This window comes from Salvelinus namaycush, chromosome 37, assembly GCF_016432855.1.
Source record: "Salvelinus namaycush isolate Seneca chromosome 37, SaNama_1.0, whole genome shotgun sequence".
Taxonomy (NCBI): Eukaryota; Metazoa; Chordata; class Actinopteri; order Salmoniformes; family Salmonidae; genus Salvelinus; species Salvelinus namaycush.
Window position 1 is genome coordinate 28,308,582 of NC_052343.1, and position 6,779 is coordinate 28,315,360.

Here is a 6,779-nt window from a genome sequence, read left to right on the forward strand (position 1 = left end):
TACTGTCAATCATCAATAATCAAGAAATTGTCACAACTTCATTGAAAAGACAACTGTTGTATAGTTCTCTTCAACTGGTTGGTTCAATATGGGCAAGAAAGGATTACAACTAAAAGAAGAAAGTCATCTTTGGGATATTATTATTCAAAAGACTCTTCCCAGGATTAGATCTGGTGTTACAAACAGAGCAGTTTATTTAACTGTTTGGCTTAAGCGGTCAAAACCTGGGGAACATTGGAGAGGGATTCTTCCATTTCACAATGAGAGTCTATGCTCCCATTGGTCAGTGCAATTGTGCTTTTCCCTGAGATCATGTGATTTCTAAGATTTATGAGGCCTGTTCTAGTCAGTGCCAGCATAATACTATTCTGTGTTCTAGTCAGTGCCAGCATAAAACTATTCTCTGTGTTCTAGTCAGTGCCAGCATAATACTATTCTCTGTGTTCTAGTCAGTGCCAGCATAATACTATTCTCTGTGTTCTAGTCAGTGCCAGCATAATACTATTCTGTGTTCTAGTCAGTGCCAGCATAATACTATTCTGTGTTCTAGTCAGTGCCAGCATAATACTATTCTCTGTGTTCTAGTCAGTGCCAGCATAATACTATTCTGTGTTCTAGTCAGTGCCAGCATAATACTATTCTGTGTTCTAGTCAGTGCCAGCATAATATTATTCTCTGTGTTCTAGTCAGTGCCAGCATAAAACTATTCTCTGTGTTCTAGTCAGTGCCAGCATAATACTATTCTCTGTGTTCTAGTCAGTGCCAGCATAATACTATTCTCTGTGTTCTAGTCAGTGCCAGCATAATACTATTCTGTGTTCTAGTCAGTGCCAGCATAATACTATTCTGTGTTCTAGTCAGTGCCAGCATAATACTATTCTCTGTGTTCTAGTCAGTGCCAGCATAATACTATTCTCTGTGTTCTAGTCAGTGCCAGCATAAAACTATTCTCTGTGTTCTAGTCAGTGCCAGCATAATACTATTCTCTGTGTTCTAGTCAGTGCCAGCATAATACTATTCTCTGTGTTCTAGTCAGTGCCAGCATAATACTATTCTCTGTGTTCTAGTCAGTGCCAGCATAATACTATTCTCTGTGTTCTAGTCAGTGCCAGCATAATACTATTCTCTGTGTTCTAGTCAGTGCCAGCATAATACTATTCTCTGTGTTCTAGTCAGTGCCAGCATAATACTATTCTGTGTTCTAGTCAGTGCCAGCATAATACTATTCTCTGTGTTCTAGTCAGTGCCAGCATAATACTATTCTGTGTTCTAGTCAGTGCCAGCATAATACTATTCTCTGAGTTCTAGTCAGTGCCAGCATAATACTATTCTCTGTGTTCTAGTCAGTGCCAGCATAATACTATTCTGTGTTCTAGTCAGTGCCAGCATAAAACTATTCTCTGTGTTCTAGTCAGTGCCAGCATAATACTATTCTGTGTTCTAGTCAGTGCCAGCATAATACTATTCTGTGTTCTAGTCAGTGCCAGCATAAAACTATTCTCTGTGTTCTAGTCAGTGCCAGCATAATACTATTCTGTGTTCTAGTCAGTGCCAGCATAAAACTATTCTCTGTGTTCTAGTCAGTGCCAGCATAATACTATTCTCTGTGGCAAAGCAAAGCAGTAGAGTTGCACTTTTACGATCAACAGTTTGGTGGGTTTTGTTTTCTATTCTCTTATTCAATTTCACAATACCTTACAATTTACATGAATCAAAAGCCAGTCATGTTAATTATGTTAGTTAAGGCTATGTTGTTTGTATGGTACAGTATGTGTGTTCTTAGATTCCCGATACCATTACATTTAAAAACAAGTGTGCATCTGCTCTGGTTTGGTTATGTGATTCATCCAATGACAAACTCTGGAAACTTTCACTTGTCTGTTGCTGTTATCACACAAATGCCAGTCGGGTGAATGCCAAACTCCGCTAGAATGCAGTCTGTCTAAAGTGTAAATATACCTTTGCCTTATAAATGTCAATATCACAGGCCTGTAATGGCTGCTATAAATGAGCAATATCAGTTGAGCAATGCATCTGTCTGTGCAACAAACAAAACCTGTTGACATTAACCTGTCCTAGGCAGTGGTGTATATTTATTTAACCTTTATTTAACTAGGCAAGTCAGTTAAGAACAAATTCTTATTTTCAATGACGGCCTAGGAACAGTGGGTTAACTGCCTTGTTCAGGGGCAGAACGACAGATTTTTACATTGTCAGCTCGGGGATTTGTTCTTGCAACCGTTCGGTTACAAGTCCAACGCTCTAACCACTAGGTTACCTGCCGCCCCATATAAAGTCAGATGATAATTGAATTGCACAAAAGTGCAACCAGCATTACAAATCACTAATTTCTGGCCATACACAGATAAAAACTCTACCTCTAACGTACTGTATATAGGAGAGTAAAAATTACTACCAATATACTGTATATAGGAGAGTAAAAACTCTACCACTAACTTACTGTATATAGGTGTCATAGTAGTGTGTATAGGTGGCATGGAAGTCAGACGCAGGAGAGTTAGACAGAGTGTAAATGTAGACTTTTACTAAATGTCCACTCGACATGCTCCAAACACGAAAATATACATACATAAAATAAACATGGGTACGAAGACCCGTCGCGCACCTATACAACAAGAAAACAATACTTGACATAAAACAATCTCTGACAAACACATGAGGGTAAACAGAGGGTTAAATACACAATAGGTAATGGATGGGATTGAAAACAGGTGTGTGGGAAGACAAGACAAAACCAATGGAAAATGAAAAATGGATCGATGATGGCTAGAAGGCCGGTGACGTCGACCGCCGAACACCGCCCGAATAAGGAGAGGCAACGACTTCGGCAGAAGTCGTGACATTACCCCCCCCCTGACGCGCGGCTCCAGCAGCGCGTCGACACCGGCCTCGAGGACGACCCGGAGGGCGAGGTGCAGGGCGATCCGGATGGAGGCGGAGGAATTCTTTTAACATCTAAAACGTCCTCCACCGGAACCCAGCATCTCTCCTCCGGCCCGTACCCCTCCCAGTCCACGAGGTACTGAAGGCCCCTCGCCCGACGTCTCGAATCCAAAATGGATCGAACAGAGTACGCCGGGACCCCCTCGATGTCTAGAGTAGGCGGAGGAACTTCATGCACTTCAGCCTCCTGGAGCGGGCCAGCCACCACCGGCCTGAGGAGAGACACATGGAACGAGGGGTTAATACGGTAATTAGTGGGCAGTTGTAACCTATAACATACCTCGTTCACTCTCCTCAGGACTTTAAACGGCCCCACAAACCGCGGACCCAGCTTCCGGCAGAGCAGGCGGAGGGGCAGGTTTCGGGTCGAGAGCCAGACCCTGTCCCCTGGTGCGAACACCGGGGCCTCACTGCGGCGACGGTCTGCGCCAATTTTCTGGCGCCTTATGGCGCGCTGAAGGTGGACGTGGGCTGCCTCCCAGGTTTCCTCAGCGTGCCGAAACCAATTGTCCACCGCAGGAGCTTCGGTCTGACTCTGATGCCAAGGAGCCAGAACCGGCTGATACCCTAATACACATTGAAAAGGAGTAAGGTTAGTGGAGGAGTGACGTAGCGAGTTCTGGGCCATCTCTGCCCAGGGCACGAACTTCGCCCACTCCCCCGGCCGGTCCTGACAATAGGACCGCAGAAACCTGCCCACATCCTGGTTAACTCTCTCCACCTGCCCATTACTCTCGGGGTGAAAACCTGAGGTAAGACTAACCGAGATCCCCAGACGTTCCATGAACGCCTTCCAGACCCTTGATGTGAACTGGGGACCCCGATCAGACACTATATCCTCAGGCACCCCATAGTGCCGGAAAACATGTGTAAACAGGGCCTCTGGAGTTTGTAAGGCCGTAGGGAGACCGGGCAAAGGGAGGAGACGACAGGACTTCGAGAACCGATCCACAACGACCAGGATCGTGGTGTAACCCTGTGAAGGTGGAAGATCAGTCAAAAAATCCACCGACAGGTGCGACCACGGCCGTTGAGGAACGGGTAAAGGTTGAAGCTTACCTCTAGGCAGGTGTCTAGGAGCCTTGCACTGGGCGCACACCGAACAGGAGGAAACATAAATCCTCACGTCCTTAGCTAAAGTGGGCCACCAGTACCTCCCATCAAGACAGCGCATCGTCCGACCTATCCCAGGATGACCAGAGGAGGGTGACGTGTGAGCCCAATAGATCAATCGGTCGCGGACAGCAGACGGAATGTACAGACGACCAGCTGGACACTCAGGAGGAGAGGGCTCTGCACGTGACGCCCGCTCAATGTCGGCGTCCAGCTCCCACACTACTGGCGCCACCAAACACGAAGCTGGGAGTATGGGAGTGGGATCCATGGACCGCTCCTCTGTGTCATACAGCCGAGACAATGCGTCTGCCTTGACGTTCTGGGAGCCTGGTCTGTAAGTAAGCGTAAACACAAAACGAGTGAAAAACATGGCCCACCTTGCCTGGCGAGGATTCAGTCTCTTCGCCTGCCGGATGTACTCCAGATTGCGGTGGTCAGTCCAGATGAGAAAAGGGTGATTAGCCCCCTCAAGCCAATGCCTCCACACCTTCAAGGCTTTTACGACAGCTAACAGCTCTCGGTCCCCCACATCATAGTTTCGCTCCGCCGGGCTGAGCTTCTTCGAAAAGAAAGCACAGGGGCGAAGCTTCAGTGGCACACCCGAACGCTGAGAGAGCACTGCTCCTATCCCAGCTTCGGATGCGTCCACCTCTACTATGAATGGCAAAGAGGGATCCGGATGAGCCAACACAGGCGCCGAGGTAAACAGAGTCTTCAGTTGTCCAAAAGCCCTATTCGCCTCGGCCGACCACTGCAAGCGCACCGGTCCCCCCTTTAGCAGTGAGGTAATGGGAGCAGCAACCTGACCAAAACCCCGGATAAATCTCCGGTAGTAATTGGCAAACCCTAAAAAACGCTGCACCTCCTTTACCGTGGTTGGAGTCGGCCAATTACGCACGGCTGTAATGCGGTCGCTCTCCATTTCCACTCCTGAAGTGGAAATCTGATGCCCTAGGAAGGAGATGGATTGTTGGAAGAACAAGCATTTCTCAGCCTTGACATATAGATCATGCTCCAACAGGCGACCAAGCACCCTGCGCACCAGGGACACATGCTCGGCGCGTGTAGCGGAGTATATCAAAATATCATCGATATACACCACTACACCCTGCCCATGCAGGTCCCTGAAGATCTCATCTACAAATGATTGGAAGACTGATGGAGCATTCATCAACCCATATGGCATGACCAGGTACTCATAATGACCTGAGGTGGTGCTAAATGCCGTCTTCCACTCATCACCCTTCCGAATACGCACCAGATTGTACGCACTCCTGAGATCCAATTTTGTGAAGAAGCGTGCCCCGCGCATTGACTCCATAACTGTATTGATCAAAGGTAGCGGGTAACTATATTTCACCGTGATTTTATTGAGATCTCGATAATCAATGCACGGGCGTAAACCGCCATCCTTCTTCTTCACAAAAAAGAAACTCGAAGAGGCGGGTGAAATGGATGGCTGAATGAACCCCTGATGCAGGGATTCAGAGATATATGTATCCATAGCCACTGTCTCCGCTTGCAACAGGGGATACACGTGACTCCTGGGATATGCAGCGTCTACCAGGAGATCTATCGCACAATCCCCCCGTCGATGGGGTGGTAATTGAGTCGCCTTCTTTTTACAGAAGGCGAGAGCCAAATCGGCATATTCTGGGGGAATGCGCACGGTGGAGACCTGGTCTGGACTTTCCACCGTAGTAGCACCAACGGAAACCCCTAAACACCTACCTGAGCACTCTCGCGACCACCCCGTGAGAGCCCTCTGTGGCCAAGAAACAGTGGGGTTATGATAAGTTAACCAGGGTAGGCCTAGCACCACAGAATACGCAGGGGAATCAATAAGGAAAAGACTAATCTTCTCCTTGTGACCCTCCTGCGTTATCATATACAAAGGTGCGGTGACCTCCCTGATAAACCCTGACCCTATTGGTCGACTATCTAAGGCATGAATAGGGAAAGGTATATCCACAGAAACAATAGGAATTCCTAAACTATGAGCAAAATTTTTATTAATGAAATTCCCAGCCGCGCCTGAATCTACTAGCGCCTTATACTGGGAATGCAGGGACAAATCCGGAAAGGTGACAGAGACAAACATAAGTGCAGCAGAGGGCTCTGGATGAGAATGGTGCCTACTCACCTGGGGTGATGCCAGAGTGCCCTGCCTGCCTTCTCTATTCCCAGAGGAACCAACCCGGCACCGACCAGCAGTGTGATCTCTGCGATCATAGATGGTGCTCGAGCGGGAACCCCCTCCGGTCTCCCTGCGCACCATCCCTCCCAATTCCATAGGTTCGGGAGAGAGGGTGCGGGAGGATGGAACAACCAGACCCCGATCTAGACGTCCACGAGTAGCCAGCATGTTATCCAGCCTGATGGACATGTCCACCAGCTGGTCGAAATTGAGGGTGGTGTCTCTACAGGCCAGCTCCCGACGGACGTCCTCGCGTAGACTACAACGGTAGTGGTCGATCAGGGCCCTGTCGCTCCATCCAGCGCCGGCAGCCAAAGTCCTAAACTCCAAAGCAAACTCCTGTGCACTCCTCGTCCCCTGCCTCAGATGATAGAGGAGCTCACCCGCTGCTCTGCCTTCGGATGGGTGGTCGAATACCTTCCGGAAATGGCGGATGAACTCCTCAAAATGGTCCAACGCCGCATCCTCTCTACACACAGCGTTGGCCCACTCCAGGGCTTTC